The following is an 18,787-nucleotide window of genomic DNA, read 5'->3' as shown; positions in this document are numbered from 1 at the left end:
CATGGGAGACATGGGGGAAATGGGGACACAAGGACAGACATGGGGGACACGAGGGACACGAGGGACACGAGCTCTGCTGGTGCTCAGCTCCTCCAGACCCGGCTCTTCCCCTGCACGGGTGCAGCTTCCCTCACCTAAAGCAGGGACAGGCGGGGGTGGCTGGGGCTGAACGGAGCCTCCTGCAGCCAGAAACAGAAACAATCCCAGCACAGCCTGGAGCACAGAGACAGCCACGCTGAGCAGCACAGCCAGACAGCAGTGTTCAGGTGTTCAATGTTCAGTGTTCAGGTGATCAGGTGATCAGGTGTTCAGTGTTCAGGTGTTCAGGTGTTCAGGTGATCAGGTGTTCAGTGTTCAGGTATTCAGGTGTTCAGTGCTCAGGTATTCAAGTGTTCAGGTGTTCAGGTGTTCAGTGTTCAGGTGCTCAGGTGTTCAGCCGTTCAGGTGCTCAGGTGTTCAGGTATTCAGGTGTTCAGGTGTTCAGTGTTCAGCTGTACAGGTGTTCAGGTGTTCAGGTGTTCAGGTGTTCAGGTGCTCAGGTGTTCAGGTGCTCAGGTGTTCAGGTGCTCAGGTGTTCAGGTGCTCAGGTGTTCGGTGTTCAGGTGCTCAGGTGTTCAGTGCTCAGGTGTTCAGTGTTCAGGTGCTCAGGTGTTCAGGTGCTCAGGTGCTCAGGTGTTCAGTGTTCAGGTGTTCAGGTGTTCAGTGTTCAGGTGTTCAGTGTTCAGGTGTACAGGTGTTCAGGTGTTCAGGTGCTCAGGTGCTCAGTGTTCAGGTGCTCAGGTGTTCAGTGTTCAGCTGTTCAGGTGTTCAGTGTTCAGGTGCTCAGGTGTTCAGTGTTCAGGTGTTCGGGTGTTCAGTGTTCAGGTGCTCAGGTGTTCAGTGTTCAGGTGTTCAGGTGCTCAGGTGCTCGGGTGTTGTGGAGCATGGCCCAGCACGGGTACATTGAACAGTGGGCAAATCACAGAATCCTGGAATCCCGGCAGGGTTTGGGACAGGAGGGACCTCAAATCCCGCCCAGTGCCAGCCCTGCCATGGCAGGGACACCTCCCACTGTCCCCGGCTGCTCCAAGCCCGTCCTGGAACACTGCATGTCATAATATATAATAATATGCAATAATATGTAATAATATGTAATAATATATAATAATATGCAATAATATGTAATAATATGTAATAATTTATATAAAAACATATCCCACTGCAATCCGGGCCTCACAAAACCCCTTCCCTATTCACTAACCCCAGACAAAAGCCCGAGAGCAGCTCCTTGGAGGTTCTGAATTTCTTTCTCTGGATCAGGAGCAGTCCTGGCAGTGGCTGAGCCCCCTCCTCAGCAGCCACTCGGATTTTTGGGAAAGGAGCTGCTCCAGGTCCCAGCCATGCCTTTGCCTCTGGGCTGCTCCACAGCAAACCGGGGAGGGAGTCAAGGGCTGCCTTGTTCAAAGAACAGTGAAAAAATAAAGATGAAAAATACGAGAAATTAATGGGGAAAATGAAATGAAGATGAAAAAATCGGCAAAGCCTTTGTGTGCAATTTCCTTTGGGGGAAGTCAGCAGTCACCTCTGAGAGCAGCCTGGCCCTGACAAGAGCTCCTTTCATCACCTGGCAATTGCCCATTTGCATTTTGAAGTCTCTCCTTTGCTGTTCCTGCAATCAGATGCAGGTTCCTGTTTCTTGGGGGGTTTTGTATTGTTTGGAGTTTTTTGTCCTACAAGAAAACAAAAAAAATCGAATTAACCTCCATGCAGAGGTGGAGTTCACTGATGTTGTCCTTGAGAAGGGAAGCTTTGATAGGCAAAGAATTCCAGAGACTGTTTTTCCCTTCATCACTGTGATACATTCCAAACTCAGTATTTTGGGGTGTTTTTATGAAAAAAACAAAACAAAACAAAACAAAACAAAACAACAACAACAACAAAAAAAACCCCAAACACACAGCTATCCTTAAAGCAGCCTGCCATGGTTCAACCCTGGCTGTTCCATCTGTGACACATCCCAGGCACATCCCTGTGACAGAGGCAGCACCACCCTGGCTCCTCCAGTGCCACTGGAATTGGTGAAGCTGTGAACTGGTTGGCTCTGGAGACCACAACTGGAGTTTCCATTCGGGGACATATTTTCTAGGAGCCAGGAATCCCCAGCCCTGCTCCACTGACTCCCCACATGAACAGGGAGGGAAGGAGTTTGTTCCATTCCCACTCTGCTCCCTTTGGCTCCATTTCCTTTTCCAAGGTGTCCAGAGCTGCTGGATTTCAAGAACAAATTAATTCCCTGCTTTATTCCTTGTCTCCTGTCAAATAAAAGGGAATGCTCCCGTTTTCCCCCGGGAATCTGTGTGGATGTGGCATTTGGGGCCATGGCTTAGGGGGACCTTGGCAGTGCTGGGGAGGGATTGGCTCGATGGGCTCGGAGCGTTTTCCCAACCAAATGATTCTGTGAACCATGGCTGGATAAATAAAGCTCTTTTCTCTTTTTGGTGTGGTCTGGACTCCCCTGGCTGGGTAAATTGTGGTGTTTTCCTTCCAGGAAAGGAGGAAGGAGGTGAATAAACCCAGAGGAGGCTGCAGGCTCTGCTCTGCCTGGGGAGCCCCTGTGTGACCAAACAGATTTTCCAGGGGATATTCCTGTCACTGCCATCCTGTGTCCCATCTTCTCCCTTCCAGGATCAGGGAAAAGTTCAGGGAGCTCCAATCCCACCCTCAGCACTGCTGGGTTTGGCAGGGACCCCGCCCCAGCTTTGGGGTTTCTGTAATTCCGGTTTTATTTTATTTCAGTGAAGTCAGATCTGCCCGCTCGTCTCTTTGTGCTGCACTCGGACACCGGAGGGGTTCAAAATTGTGGAATGATCCTTCAGCGGTACCAACAAAAAGTAGCTTTGATCTCTTCTGGAGATTTTGATTTTGCTGTTGTTTAAGCCACTATTCCAAGGCCAGTTGGTCAGTGCCACTTTGGTCTGACACAGAGACCTGATTTGTTGGTTGTTTGTTTTTTCCTTGGATTATCTCTAGTTTATGTTTTGGACAAATTTAATAATATCACCATTAACAGTATCACCATCTCTACTGCATTATCCTATACGAGCAGAGCAATTTTTAAACAGGGTCTTTTATCCTCAGCACTATTGCTCATCCCCCTCTATTCACACCAAACTCCCGTGTCTTTTGTTACTCTAATCAGTTTTTAACACCGGGACGAAGAGAAAGGAAACAATGCCCGGGCCTGGCTCTAATAGGGCACCTTTAAAACATCTGCTAAAATCCAGATAAAGGATTCCTTCCATTACCGGGTGTGAGGAGACTCTGTAACCACAGGGATATTTGGGATGTGAAGGATTTGGGGCTCTGTAAGCACAGGGATATTTGGGATGGGAAGGATTTGGGGCTCTGTAACCACAGGGATATTTGGGATGTGAGGGGTCTCTGTAACCACAGGGATATTTGGGATGTGAGGGGTCTCTGTAACCACAGGGATATTTGGGGTGGGCAGGATTTGGGGGCTCTGTAACCACAGGGATATTTGGGATGGGAAGGATTTGGGGGCTGTGTAAGAACTGGGATATTTGGGGTGGGGATATTTGGGGTGGGCAGGATTTGGGGGCTCTGGGGCTCTCCCCAGTTTACCCCCAGCCCTTTGATCCCTGCAGGGGCACTGCAGAGCTGGGGACACGTGGCCACACTTTAGGATGAGCTTTAGGATGAGCTTTAGGACGAGCTTTAGGATCTTCCCACCCAAACCATCCCATGGCTCTCTGATCCTCCTTCCCTCAATCCCTGGTGCTGCTGCACAGCCACTGGAGAGAAAATCAAGTTTTGAGTGCAGAATACAAAGAAATACATATCTATAAAATCAGCCATTTCTGCCACTTATTTGGGAAGTGTCCCCCATGGCAAGATAAACTTTTTGCCAAAGGTTTTTTCCTTTCTTATTGCGAAGTGTTTGAAGTTAAAGACACAACTTCAGCTTCCTTTTGCTCTCCCTGCTGCCTTGTTTTAATTTCAATGAGCTAAACGAATTTATCCGACCTGCTAAATGATGGGCTGCTGGTTCTTGCTGTCATAATCTCGAGGCAGGCAGCAAGAGATTTGATAAATTGCATGTCATAGGAGCCAGATCAATAAATATATAAGTGTGTGAAAAATTAAACTGGAGAAGGAGGTTCAGGTGAGTTGGGTTTGTATCAAAGGCCACGGCAATTCCTGCAGGCATCGAGGGAGCAACTTCAGCAACACATGAACTGAAACATTCTCATTGCACAGAGCAGCTTCACCAAAATAAAAGGTTTTCCTGGTAATGTGCTGGTTGTGTTAAGTTTTAAACTGAGTTCTGTTTCACTGAAATAAAGATGTCTTGTTACCTTTACTTCAAGTGTATAATTTCTCCGAGATCTGTCATATTAATTTGATGCTATTTAGGCTTAGATTTGATTATAATGTTTTGACAGATGTCAAATGTCATATGTCAAAGTACTGCAACATTGATCCCACAGGAAACAGGAGCTTTTCATATCTGCATAGCTGAGGATTAAATATAAAACACCTCAGAACAGGATGGAAATCTGTCTCTGAGCGTTGGAGCAGCCTGTCAGGAGGAAATGCCAGATTGCAGCACCCAGGGCTTGGGAGCACAGCCTGCCTGGAGATGTGTCAATGGTGAAAATCCTGATTATTGGAGTTGTGTTACTGGGGAAAATCCTGATTATCTAGAGTTGTGTTCATGGTGAAAATCTCAATTACCTGGAGTTGTGTTAATGGTGAAAATCCTGATTGAGATGTCTTAATGGTGAAAATCCTGATTATCTAGAGTTGTGTTCATGGTGAAAATCCTGATTATTGGAGTTGTGTTCATGGTGAAAATCCTGATTATCTATCTTCTGACCTTTCCTGTCCCTCCCACAGCATCTTCTGACCCTGCCTGTCCCTTGCACGACCACGTCCTTTCCTCCTCCCAGCACAGCCAGCACTCTCCATCCCAAACTGCAACTCCAGCTGACCCTTACCCCGCTGACCCTTACCCCGCTGACCCTTACCCCACTGACCCTTACTCCACTGACCCTTACCCCGCTGACCCTTACCCCACTGACCCTTACCCCACTGACCCTTACCCCGCTGACCCTTACCCATCTGACCCTTACCCCACTGACCCTTACCCCACTGACCCTTACCCCACTGACCCTTACTCCACTGACCCTTACCCCGCTGACCCTTACCCCACTGACCCTTACCCCGCTGACCCTTACCCATCTGACCCTTACCCCACTGACCCTTACCCCACTGACCCTTACTCCACTGACCCTTACTCCACTGACCCTTACCCCACTGACCCTTACCCCACTGACCCTTACCCCGCTGACCCTTACCCCACTGACCCTTACCCCACTGACCCTTACCCCACTGACCCTTACTCCACTGACCCTTACCCCACTGACCCTTACCCAGCTGACCCTTACCCCGCTGACCCTTACCCCGCTCACCCACCCTTCTGTAACACCCAGACTCTCTGGGCAGTCACGGCTGCCTCCACTCCTCAGTGCTCAGCAGAGCTGTAACTCACGGGGAGACAAATTCCTGTCCCCATGTGCCTTCTGCACTGTCCCTGCAAACCTCTCCCCCCACAGCTTTTGGGGCTGTCCCAAACATCGGGCAGGGCTGCACTGGTTCAGGTCTCAGCTGTGCCCCAGCTCCCCGGGACCCCACAGCCCTGCAGAGCTGGAAATGTGAGGGAAAACATCCCAGAATGAACCCAGGAGCTGCTGCTGCTGCTGCCCGGGGCCTGGAGCCATCCCTGCCCTGCAGGGACCAGGGGAATTCACTGGATGCTGCTCCCGAAGGGATGGGGACACTGCTGGGTGTGGGACAGGGAACGGTGCCAGTGCCAGAGGGCAGGGATGGATGGGATGTTGGGAATTGGGAATTCCTGGCTGGGCTGGAATTGCCAGATTTGCTGTGGCTGCCCCTGGATCCCTGGCAGTGCCCAAGGCCAGGTTGGACATTGGGGTTGGAGCAGCCTGGGACAGCAGGAGGTGTCCCTGGGATGGGATAATGGGATAATGGGATGGGATAATGGGATGGGATAATGGGATAATGGGATGGGATAATGGGATAATGGGATGGGATAACGAGATTTAAGGTCCCTTCCCAGCCAGCCCATTCCATGGTTCCATGGGTCTTTGTTCCTCTCATTCCTGCAGCCCTGCCCCTGTGCAAAAGAGAACAGCACAGAGTGAATGCCAAACACTTGGATTTGCAGGTTTTGGGCAGAAATTATTGCAGTTCTTGCTAATAATTGGTGCTGTTCAGTCAAAGCTTGGCCTGGAGCCTTGAAGTGTTTCCCAGTCCTAAGGATTCTGTGCCTTGGTGCTTCCAGGGGCTGGAAAATGCCAGGAGGGGAGAGGAGCAGCATCCTGTGCCATAAACCCAGAAATGGGGCTGGGAACACAGGAACTGGAGAGAAGGTTCTGGAACTCCTTCCTCACAGAACTGCGAGGAGCAGGATGTGCAGAGGGCTGGGATGGGATCCCAGGCTGATTCTGCACTCTTCAAATATTTTCTGGCTTCCACTGCTAAAGGAAATCCTTTCCCACCAGTCAAAGGCAGAGAATTCACCCAATATTTCACCTCTGAAGGAGCAGAAATGAGTCTCAGCTACCCAGAGAGAAATGCACACAGAAATGCAGAATCTGAGAAGAATTTCCCGTGTTGAGGGAGAACATGATCCCATATTCCAGGTGTCAGGACCTCACCCAAACCCAGCACTTGAGCTCAGCTGCTGCCCTTCATCAAACACTTCAGGGAATTGCAATTATTTCCAGTGGGACTTGAGCTTCAGGGATAACCCCGAGTGTTCCAAACACCCTGGGCTGCTGCTGTCCAAACAACCACGTGGGTCCTGCTCTTCCCAATTTCCTCGAGTTTTTCATCTCCTTCCCAAGGTATCACTGTGGGTTCAAGCTGAGTGCAAGGAGGAACCACATGATAAATGAATATATTCATGTAAACCCAGAAATAATCTCATCTCTTACAGAGCCAATATTTTCACGGCAAGAAAGGAAATAAAACATATATATATATTTGCTATCCAAACCCAATAGCACAAATCCTAACGTGCCCAAAACAATTCTAATTTAATTATGCAAAAAAAAGGCTCCTAACCTTAATAACAAATCATTATCTGAAGAAAATCTGAATTGGCTTTTGCAGTGTCAAAATATGAATTTCTTTTCATAGCAAGCAAAATGTAACAAGGGAACATGCAAAATGTGCCTGGTAAATTAAAAATCTGTTATTAGAACTTGCAGACAGGAGCTGGAAGAAGCCATGTAGTTAAAAATCTGTTTTCCTAGATGAATAAATACCGGTTTACCCTCTCACTCTGTCTTCCATGATGCCCCTCTCCCCTCCTCCTCCCTCCCAGCTCCTTTCCCACTCAGCTTCTCGCTACATAATTAACTTTTGGAGTTTAATTTTTCTCCTGGTTCTGGAAGAATGAGCTGTTCAGGACACAATTCGCATTTTCTGTGCTGTGCAGGGACTATTTGGGAGGAAACCAGGCAGGATCTGGCTGTGAACCAGAGGCTCTGAGGATGAAATCGCTGCTGCCTCGTCTGCAAATCCCCCTTGGCCGTGGCCTCAGCACCTCAGAGCCCCTTGTGCCCTGCCCTGGGTTTATGGGCAGCCTGGGCAGCCTGGCACGAGTGGCAGAGTGAGCCCAGAGCCACCAGGCTGGGGGACAGAGACAGGACAGGGGACAGGGAGAGGGCACAGAGGAGAGAATCCTGCCCCAGGGTCCTGGAAGGGACCTAAAAAACCACCCAGAGCCAGCCCTGCCATGGCAGGGACACCTCCCACTGTCCCAATGTCCAACCTGGCCTTGGGCACTGCCAGGGATCCAGGGGCAGCCACAGCAAATCTGGGAATTCCAGCCCAGCCAGGAATTCCCAATTCCCAACATCCCATCCATCCCTGCCCTCTGGCACTGGGAGCCATTCCCTGTGTCCTGTCCCTCCATCCCTTGTCCCCAGTCCCTCTCCAGCTCTCCTGGAGCCCCTTTAGGTGCCCTCAGCTCTCCCTGGATCCTTCTCCTCTCCAGGGGAACATTCCCAGCTCTCCCAGCCTGGATCCAGCCCTGGAGCAGCTCCGTGGATTCCTCTGGATTCCCAAATCCCAGGGAAGAGCCCAGGCTGGAGCAGCTTTGTCCCAGCAGAGGGGTTGGGAATGTTGGGATTGGGGCAGCAGGAGCTGACATTGGCCCCCAGCCCGGGTTTCACTGGCCCAGACTGGCCCAGAAATGGTCCCTGGAGGGACAATCCCTGCCTGGGGAGCTCAGTCCTGTCTGGGGAGCTCAGTCCTGTCTGGGGAGCTCAGTCCCTGTCTGGGGAGCTCAGTCCTGTTTGGGGAGCTCAGTCCTGTCTGGGGAGCTCAGTCCTGTTTGGGGAGCTCAGTCCCTGCCTGGGGAGCTCAGTCCCTCCCTGGGGAGCTCAGTCCCTGTCTGGGGAGCTCAGTCCCTCCCTGGGGAGCTCAGTCCTGTTTGGGGAGCTCAGTCCTGTCTGGGGAGCTCAGTCCCTGCCTGGGGAGCTCAGTCCCTCCCTGGGGAGCTCAGTCCCTGTCTGGGGAGCTCAGTCCCTCCCTGGGGAGCTCAGTCCTGTTTGGGGAGCTCAGTCCTGTCTGGGGAGCTCAGTCCCTGTCTGGGGAGCTCAGTCCTGTCTGGGGAGCTCAGTCCCTGTTTGGGGAGCTCAGTCCCTCCCTGGGGAGCTCAGTCCCTGTTTGGGGAGCTCAGTCCCTCCCTGGGGAGCTCAGTCCCTGCCTGGGGAGCTCAGTCCCTGTTTGGGGAGCTCAGTCCTGTCTGGGGAGCTCAGTCCCTGTTTGGGGAGCTCAGTCCTGTCTGGGGAGCTCAGTCCTGTCTGGGGAGCTCAGTCCTGTCTGGGGAGCTCAGTCCCTCCCTGGGGAGCTCAGTCCTGTTTGGGGAGCTCAGTCCTGTCTGGGGAGCTCAGTCCCTGTCTGGGGAGCTCAGTCCTGTCTGGGGAGCTCAGTCCCTGTTTGGGGAGCTCAGTCCTGTCTGGGGAGCTCAGTCCCTGTCTGGGGAGCTCAGTCCTGTCTGGGGAGCTCAGTCCTGTTTGGGGAGCTCAGTCCTGTCTGGGGAGCTCAGTCCCTGTCTGGGGAGCTCAGTCCTGTCTGGGGAGCTCAGTCCTGTTTGGGGAGCTCAGTCCTGTCTGGGGAGCTCAGTCCCTGTCTGGGGAGCTCAGTCCTGTCTGGGGAGCTCAGTCCCTGTTTGGGGAGCTCAGTCCCTCCCTGGGGAGCTCAGTCCCTGTTTGGGGAGCTCAGTCCCTGTTTGGGGAGCTCAGTCCTGTCTGGGGAGCTCAGTCCCTCCCTGGGGAGCTCAGTCCTGTCTGGGGAGCTCAGTCCCTGTTTGGGGAGCTCAGTCCTGTCTGGGGAGCTCAGTCCTGTTTGGGGAGCTCAGTCCCTGCCTGGGGAGCTCAGTCCCTCCCTGGGGAGCTCAGTCCCTGTCTGGGGAGCTCAGTCCCTCCCTGGGGAGCTCAGTCCTGTTTGGGGAGCTCAGTCCTGTCTGGGGAGCTCAGTCCCTGCCTGGGGAGCTCAGTCCCTCCCTGGGGAGCTCAGTCCCTGTCTGGGGAGCTCAGTCCCTCCCTGGGGAGCTCAGTCCTGTTTGGGGAGCTCAGTCCTGTCTGGGGAGCTCAGTCCCTGTCTGGGGAGCTCAGTCCTGTCTGGGGAGCTCAGTCCCTGTTTGGGGAGCTCAGTCCCTCCCTGGGGAGCTCAGTCCCTGTTTGGGGAGCTCAGTCCCTCCCTGGGGAGCTCAGTCCCTGCCTGGGGAGCTCAGTCCCTGTTTGGGGAGCTCAGTCCTGTCTGGGGAGCTCAGTCCTGTCTGGGGAGCTCAGTCCTGTCTGGGGAGCTCAGTCCCTCCCTGGGGAGCTCAGTCCTGTTTGGGGAGCTCAGTCCTGTCTGGGGAGCTCAGTCCTGTCTGGGGAGCTCAGTCCCTGTTTGGGGAGCTCAGTCCCTCCCTGGGGAGCTCAGTCCCTGTTTGGGGAGCTCAGTCCCTGTTTGGGGAGCTCAGTCCTGTCTGGGGAGCTCAGTCCCTCCCTGGGGAGCTCAGTCCTGTCTGGGGAGCTCAGTCCCTGTTTGGGGAGCTCAGTCCTGTCTGGGGAGCTCAGTCCCTGTTTGGGGAGCTCAGTCCTGTCTGGGGAGCTCAGTCCCTGTCTGGGGAGCTCAGTCCTGTCTGGGGAGCTCAGTCCCTGTTTGGGGAGCTCAGTCCTGTCTGGGGAGCTCAGTCCCTGTCTGGGGAGCTCAGTCCTGTCTGGGGAGCTCAGTCCCTGTTTGGGGAGCTCAGTCCTGTCTGGGGAGCTCAGTCCCTGTTTGGGGAGCTCAGTCCCTGTCTGGGGAGCTCAGTCCCTCCCTGGGGAGCTCAGTCCCTGTTTGGGGAGCTCAGTCCTGTTTGGGGAGCTCAGTCCTGTTTGGGGAGCTCAGTCCTGTCTGGGGAGCTCAGTCCTGTTTGGGGAGCTCAGTCCTGTCTGGGGAGCTCAGTCCCTCCCTGGGGAGCTCAGTCCCCGTCTGGGCAGGGCTGGGAAGGGCTCGGGCTGGTCCTGCATCAAACACAGTCTGAGAGACAGCACAGAAACCACCTAAAACAGGACAAAAATCCGGAAAATCTCACCTTGAGGGAGAGGTTTGGAAGGATGAATGTCACAGGTTGCAGAGGACGTGGCCAATGATCCTCGGCAGAGTAAAAGGCTGACAGGGAGCAGTGAAATGTCACTTTGTGTGCTCATCACACACAGGGCAGCTCCTGCGAAGGCAAAGCCGGGCTGGAGGCACCAGGGGAACGTTCTGGAACTGGGATACAGCAGGAATTCCTGCCTTAGGAATCACGGACTGGAATTTCTGATTTAGGAATCATGGACAGGAATTCCTGCCTTAGGAATCATGGACAGGAATTCCTGCCTTAGGAATCATGGACAGGAATTTCTAATTTAGGAATCATGGACAGGAATTCAGGCCTTAGGAATCATGGACAGGAATTTCTGATTTAGGAATTATGGAACAGGAATTCCTGATTTAGGAATCACGGACAGAAATTCGTCCCTTAGGAGACAATCATGGATAGGAATTCCTCCCTTAAGAGAGGAATCATGGACTGGAATTTCTGATTTAGGAATCATGGACAGGAATTTCTCCCTTAGGAGGGAATCATGGAGAGGCCCCTCCATGGCCAGTCCAGCAGGCACAGCCCTGTGTGAGTGCAGAAAGAAAAGGAGAATTCCCAATTTCCAGGGAGGAACCCCCAGCTGTTCCCACATGGGAATCTCTGATCAGGAAAAGGAGAATTCCCAATTTCCAGGGAGGAACCCCCAGCTGTTCCCACTTGTTGGTTTCTGATTTTTCCCTTTCTGCTCAGCTGAATGGAGCTGAACACTTCTGAGCACTTGGAATACAGAATTTTTAATGGGAGAGTGCCCTGTGTAAAGATTATTTTCAGAAAAAAAAAAAAAAAAAAGTGACGAATGCAATTAAAGAAATCCAAATAAAAATTCTGTGCTTTGATTTATTAATGCAACACTGCTCAGCCACTGCTGGGACTGAGCAGGGCTTGGCTGGAATAATTCCCTTTTAATGTTGGGCAACTTTGGAATTCAAAATTCAAGGAATTCTCAAAACATTGGGCCTGTAAGCCAAAGTGTAGGAAAAAAACCTCATGGTCTTGGGAAAAGCTCCCAAGCTTAGGTGCTAGAGACAAGAATGTAAATTTAAATCTTAAAGCAGAAACATGTTAAATTAAATAGAAAAAGGTTATCTATAAAGTTTAAAATAAAATTTTAAAAGTAATTACAAAAGTAACAGGAAGTCTTAGAATAGGTCTGTGTGTCAAAACAGGGTTAGCTAGAAAAGGTCACACTCGAATTAAACAAAGTTTATTAGTATTAGTTTAATAATGTTAATATCTCTATTAACAATATTTTATTGGTTAATAAATCCTTAAAAAACCTTGTAACTGTAAGTCTTGTGACTTCTAGCCATGCTCTCAACACCTGTAACAAAAACTCACCTTTTCTATTAAAAAATAAAAAAAAAATAAAGCACACATTCTAGAGCAACTCAAAAGTCCCTTCTCTCTACTTCATTCAGAAAAATCCTTGCTAAAAATATATTGTGAAAATAATAAACCCACACTTAAAAAATATAACATAAAAACAATAAACCCACACTTGAAAATATAACATAAAATAATAAACCCACACATAAAAATATAACATAAAAACAATAAACCCACACTTGAAAATATAACATAAAATAATAAACCCACACTTCAAAAATATAAAACCAATAAACCCACACTTTAAAAATATAAAAACGATAAACTCAGACTTAAAAAATATAATATAAAATTAATAAACTCACACTTAAAAATATAATATAAAAATAATAAGCCCACACTTGAAAATACAATGTTCTCATCAATGTTCTCAGGAATGTTCTATGGAATGTCCTCAGGAATGTCCTCAGGAATGTTCCCAGGAACACTCAAACACTTGATTTTTGAGACCAGGGGAAGCAGATTCCCGAGGGAAAGGCACACAGAGCTTGGAGGGGAATTTGGAACTCACAGAGAAAGAAAGGAAAAAAGTATCCAAGTGTCAGGAGTCAAAAAAAGCAAAGAGAAGAAGAAAAGAGCTCTAAGGAATAAATCAGCTCAGTGCTGAGCATGAGCTCTTCATTTTGAATTTCTCAAGACCAAATATTTTACAAAGACTTCAAAATTCCCATAATCTTTCCAGTGCCAACCCCCTCTGCCATAATTTACCTGGAGAGACACGGACAAGGTGTTGCACTGATTTCCCTCCACCTTGCTATCAATAGCTCGAGTTTTGGCAAGTAACTAATTACAGAGAAAATTAACCTGCTCACCTGCAGAGAACAGAACGCTTCACACTTGACTCATTACCATCGTTGTGTGTGCTGAAGGAAATTGTGCAGTGAGGATTCAATGGAATTCACGGGGGAAAAGGCAGTTCCAGCGAATAATTAACTTAATAAGCCTGCAGCTCGTTTCCTGGCATTCCCAGTGCCTGCTGCTCCTTCCCAGCCGTGTGTCCCGTGCAGGGCACAGGATGCTGCAGGGCAGGGCCGGGTCCTGAGCATGGCACTGCCATCAGAAGCTTCAAAGTCCTTGAAACCGTGAAACCCAACCTTTGTGTGGAGTGGGAATGTCCCTGCCCAGCCCCTGGAATCGGGAGCCAGAGACAAATGGGGACCCAGCAAAACAAAGTGCTGGAAAAGGCTTTTTTTATTTTTCAGGAATGAGTTCCCAGTTCTGTTTGAGCTTGGGATGAGCAGCAGCTCTTGAGAGGCTGCTCTGTGCCTGTGACCACAATTCCATGGAAATGGGGACAGGACACCCCAACAACCCCACCCTGTGACCACAATTCCAGGGAAATGGGGACAGGACACCCCGACAACCCCACCCTGTGACCACAATTCCAGAGAAATGGGGACAGGACACCCCGACAACCCCACCCTGTGACCACAGTTCCAGGGAAATGGGGACAGGACACCCCAACAATCCCATCCTGTGACCACAATTCCATAAAATGGGGACAGGACACCCCGACAACCCCACCCTGTGACCACAATTCCATGGAAATGGGGACAGGACACCCCGACAACCCCACCCTGTGACCACAATTCCATGGAAATGGGGACAGGACACCCCGACAATCCCACCATGGCCAAACATTCCGTGAGTTCTGGCTGCCCTGGGGCCAGGACAGGATAAATCCCTGTGTCCTCTGGAATGGGCTGTGATAGGAAAATGAGTTGGATCTTTTGGGGAAATCAACTTTCCCAAAAGCCCCCAGCACCCCTGGATTTCCCAGTGCTGGAGCAGCCATTTTCCCCCTGGAGATCACAGCCCAGCTCACTGAAATATCCAGCCTTGGATTTCCAAGGCAAAAGCTGCAATGTCCATCCTCACAAAGCCTAAAGAAATGCTCATGTTAGAAAGGGACAGACCCCAAGTTGAATAGGAATGGTGTGTGTGTATGGGAATGGTGTGTGTGTGTGGGAATGGTGTGTATGGGAATGGTGTGTGTGTGGGAATGGTGTGTGTGTGTATGGGAATGGTGTGTGTGTGTATGGGAATGGTGTGTGTATGGGAATGGTGTGTGTGTGTGGGAATGGTGTGTGTGTGTGGGAATGGTGTGTGTGTATGGGAATGGTGTGTGTGTGTGTATGGGAATGGTGTGTGTGTATGGGAATGGTGTGTGTGTGTGGGGGAATGGGATGTCTCTATGGGATCAGGGTGTGTGTGGGAATGGGATGTCTCTATGGGAATGGGGTGTCTCTATGGGAATGGAGTGTCTCTATGGGATCAGGGTGTGTGTATGGGATCAGGGTGTCTCTATGGGATCAGGGTGTGTGTGTATGGGGTGTCTCTATGGGAACGGGGTGTCTCTATGGGATCAGGATGTCTCTATGGGAATGGGGTGTCTCTATGGGAACGGGGTGTCTCTATGGGATCAGGGTGTGTGTGTATGGGGTGTCTCTATGGGATCAGGGTGTCTCTATGGGATCAGGGTGTGTGTGTATGGGGTGTCTCTATGGGAACGGGGTGTCTCTATGGGAATGGGGTGTCTCTATGGGATCAGGTTGTCTCTATGGGATCAGGTTGTCTCTATGGGATCAGGGTGTGTGTATGGGAATGGGGTGTCTCTATGGGAACGGGGTGTCTGTATGGGATCAGGGTGTCTCTATGGGATCAGGGGGTGTGTGTATGGGGTATCTCTATAGGATCAGGATGTCTCTATGGGATCAGGGTGTCTCTATGGGAACGGGGTGTCTCTATGGGAACGGGGTGTCTGTATGGGATCAGGGTGTGTGTGTATGGGGTGTCTCTATAGGATCAGGGTGTCTCTATGGGATCAGGGTGTGTGTGTATGGGGTGTCTCTATGGGATCAGGGTGTCTCTATGGGAACGGGGTGTCTGCAGTGCCATGTGTGACCCAGTGCTGCCTGCAGCCCCTTCCCTTCGCTGTTGGATAAATTGGAATATTCTTCCCTGGGCTAAGAGCTAAGAGCTCAGTTTGAGGAACTCCCTCAGTACACCCAGAGAAGTTTTCCTTCCCTTCTCACAGATTTAGGGATCTCTGCTGTGCCTGAGCACTGCTGGACACATGTAAAACCCTCCCCACTCCTGACATTTATATGTCACACATCCCTCACTGCCACCACCCTCCCCTCACTTCAGTCCTCGGGGAAAAAAGAGCTTTTTCCTAATGGGTCACACCAAAGCAGCTCAGTGTTTTCAAGGTCCTTTCAAGTGTTGCTTGTTTTATAAATGTCTCTGAATGTAATGGTTTTCTTTCTTGCTTGGAGAAATCCTATGGAGGGAATTTTTTAGTCTGTGATGAGCTTGACACTCTCTGCTGGGGATTTTCGAGGCACTTTGGAGGAGCTGTTGCAGCACAGAACAGGAAGATGTATTAATTCCAACCTCCAAGAACAAATGCTTTCCAAAAAGGTCACATTGCTGCGAGTCAGGACATTACAGCCCAATCTCACCGAGCTGCTCTGAGCTGGCCTGCAGTCACATTTGTCCCTGCCTTAAATCAAGACTAAATTCCCTTTGCAGCCCCAGCTCTGTGCAGCAGCTCTGGGGAAGGTTCCAAAGGGACACACGAGGGCCACCAGCCCCTCTCCCAGCGAGGGAAAGGATCCCAGTGTCACAGACAGATATTTATTTCTCTCCTGGGGGGGAAAGGAGCTTTTTGTCACCTTGTCCCAGCTTTCCCAGCTCCCTGGGAGCCTTTTCCTCCCCTGAGGAGCTGCCCTGGTGACTTCCACCAGCTCTTGCACCATTCTGAGAGCAGCTCCTCCTGCCAATTCTGGTCCCCCAGGGACTGGGAGACCTCTCCTCGTGCATTGTTCACCCCAGGGATGGGGACAAACCCCCTTTGTTCACCCCAGGGATGGGGACAAATTCCCTTTGTTCACCCCAGGGATGGGGACAAACCTGATCCCCCAGCCCCACACCTGGTGGAAGCACTGCTGGGAGGCTCTGTGAGACCCCACACAAACACCCCAAATGGGAAGCACCACTGCTCGCAGTCTCTCTATTTCAGTTTTTATTTGTATTTTTATCTGTGCTCTTCCTGTCGTGGTGAAATAGCTCAGGTAAACAATTACAAGCTCTCTGTTCTCTTTAGGGGTGCCCCTCACCCCAGTGGGACCCCAGACCCGCAGTGACATCGGGGTGTGACCTTTCCCCAGTCCCAAACCAAACCCCTGCCTTCATTTCTGCTCGTCCCCTCTTGGGAAGGGTCACTTTGGCAGGCGCCTTCCTGGGCCTCAGCCAGTCTGAACTCGGAATTCCTGGGATATTTCCTGGGAATGTCTGGATTTCTTTCTCAGTCTCTGTCCTCAGGTACTTGCACAACTCCCTGAGCCAGGATTTCACCAGTGCTTTTATTTTTAGAAATAAAACGTCTTCCTGCATCCCAGGGATTATATTAAGTCTGATATCAAATTAGGAGTTAATTCTGAGCCAGGTGATGAGTTCCCACTCCAGCCTTGTCCTCGTCACTGTCACCTCCTCCTGTCCTGCGGGTGGGTTGGACACAAATCTGTATTAACGTGTCCTTGCTTTGCCGTCCCCACCCCGACAGTCCCCGCGAGCCCCGTCCAGCTCCTGTCAGCGTTTGTCACATCCTGCCTTGGCAGCGCACCTGCACACCCACACAACGGGCTCTGCGTGTGGAATTGCCCTCAGAAATCCCATTAACCCCTGTTAACCCTCCGGGTTTGGGGATTTCCTGCGGGTGGGAGCCCAGAGACAAAGTCAGGCAGCCCCGGGAGTCAATCCCGGTGTCACCTGGGAATTAATCCTGGTGTTACCTGGGAATTAATCTCAGTTTACCTGGGAGTCCATCCCGGTGTTACCTGGGAATTAATCTCAGTATTACCTGGGAGTCCATCCCGGTGTTACCTGGGAATTAATCTCAGTATTACCTGGGAGTCCATCCCGGTGTTACCTGGGAATTAATCCCGGTATTACCTGTGAGTCCATCCCGGTATAACCTGAGAGTTAATCCAGTGTTACCTGTGAGTTAATCCAGTGTCACCTGTGAGTCCATCCCGGTGTCACCTGTGGCTGTTGGAGCTGGGATCTCAGCTGGGATCAGCTCCCTGTGCCTCCCCAGTCCCTGCTGTCCCTCTGCTGCCTCATTACCAGCCTGCCTTTAATTACTCAGGGCCTGGGTCCTGCCCTGCTGGAACCCTGAGAATTTTAAATTTCCTGTGCTGACAGGCACTGACCCCAGCAGAACTCTGCATTTAACCTGAGACCGTGGAGAAGCTTCCAGAATGGAATGATAGAACTGGGATTGTGGGTGTGTAATTTGAATAAAAGTCTGTAATATCACATGGTGGAAAATTTAGAGTTTAAGGTTTTGGAATTTAGCAACACACAGAAAGCAAGATGGAAGTTTTAGGACAGAAGTTTTATCATTCTTCTTCACGTTCTTCTTCATGGGTTTAAGTGATCTTGTTTAATTGGGTAGAAAAATCCACATTATAAGTCACGAGTAATTAGTTATTAGGTTAAAAGTAAAAATAATTTAGGTGTCCATTCTTAATTGGACAAGTTTGGCCTTAAAAGGCCTTGTAGAGACAAAGATAGGTCTCCATTTTTAGCTTGTTAGCTAGAAGTGCTGTAAAACTCACTGTAATATAGAGGAGAATTAATAAACATCTAGGTCCAAACAAAAAATACCATCTCTCATGCATTTAATCCTGACTCTAGAAAAAAAAAAAAAAAAAAACAAAAAAAAAACAAAAAAAAAACAACCATGGAGGTGAGCCCTGAGGGGATCTCCCAACCCGACAGGAAATTCTATTTAAATTCTATTTACTCTCCTCCTTGAGGAGAAAGGATTGGAGAGCACCTCTCCATCCTGGTTATCCCAGAGGTTCCTTCCTGCCTTCCTGAAATCAAACACTGACAGCTCTGCTGCTCTGAGCTGGGACTGAGGGGGCCTCAGAGCAATGGTTTGTCCTGAGAGCTCCTGGGATTTTATCTCTGATGTGATGCCTAAAATTCCATCAAATTAAAGATTTTCTTCTCCCAGTCTGCATCATTTGTTAGGTCTTCACCTGCCTTCCCTAAATTCCTGTGTGAGGCTGGAGCTGCTCTGGATCCAGGCTGGGAGAGCTGGGAATGCTCCCCTGGAGAGGAGAAGGATCCAGGGAGAGCTGAGGGCACCTAAAGGGGCTCCAGGAGAGCTGGAGAGGGACTGGGGACAAGGGATGGAGGGACAGGACACAGGGAATGGCTCCCACTGCCAGAGGGCAGGGATGGATGGGATGTTGGGAATTGGGAATTGCTGGCTGGGCTGGAATTCCCAGATTTGCTGTGGCTGCCCCTGGATCCCTGGAATGTCCAAGGCCAGGTTGGACATTGGGACAGTGGGAGGTGTCCCTGCCATGGCAGGGCTGGGAATGGGGGGGATTTGAGGTCCCTTTAACCCAACCCAGTCTGGGACAGCTGCAGCCCAGCTCAAGCTGGCACTGGGCTCTTGAGGAGCACTCACACAGACCTGGTCTGATCAACCTCTGCAGATTCCTCCTTTTTGTTTTTTTGGTTTTTTTTAATTTTTTTTTTTTTGGCAGTGAGCATTCCTAACCTCCCCCCAGGCGCAGTTTCCAGGCAGGATTGTCATCCCAGCCCTGTCCTGCCGAGCTCCCCGTGCTTCCCTCTGGAGCTGGGATGATTTCTGTGAGCCCACGCTGC

The 18,787-nt window shown here is 50.5% G+C and overlaps 2 long non-coding RNA genes across 3 annotated transcripts in view; one reads left to right on the top strand and one right to left on the bottom strand.

Annotated features, from left to right (window-relative positions):
- The window catches only part of LOC148223481 (uncharacterized), a 305,708-nt gene that overhangs the window by 9,955 nt on the left and 276,966 nt on the right, over positions 1-18,787 (top strand). The gene's annotated exons all lie outside the window — the stretch shown is intronic.
- On the bottom strand, positions 1,212-12,982 carry LOC148223483 (uncharacterized). Of its 2 annotated transcripts, none has more exons than XR_015804355.1 (3): positions 12,910-12,982; positions 10,661-10,792; positions 1,212-1,709 (listed from the first exon to the last, which is right to left on the bottom strand). It is a non-coding gene; the product is annotated as an uncharacterized LOC148223483 (long non-coding RNA). The 2 variants fall into 2 exon arrangements; XR_015804356.1 differs by lacking the exon at positions 1,212-1,709 and adding an exon at positions 6,784-6,948.

Source organism: Sturnus vulgaris, chromosome 6 (assembly GCF_052056855.1).
Source record: "Sturnus vulgaris isolate bStuVul1 chromosome 6, bStuVul1.hap1, whole genome shotgun sequence".
Classification (NCBI taxonomy): Eukaryota; Metazoa; Chordata; class Aves; order Passeriformes; family Sturnidae; genus Sturnus; species Sturnus vulgaris.
Note: the sequence above shows the minus strand (reverse complement) of the source record. Positions and strands in the feature narration are given on the sequence as shown.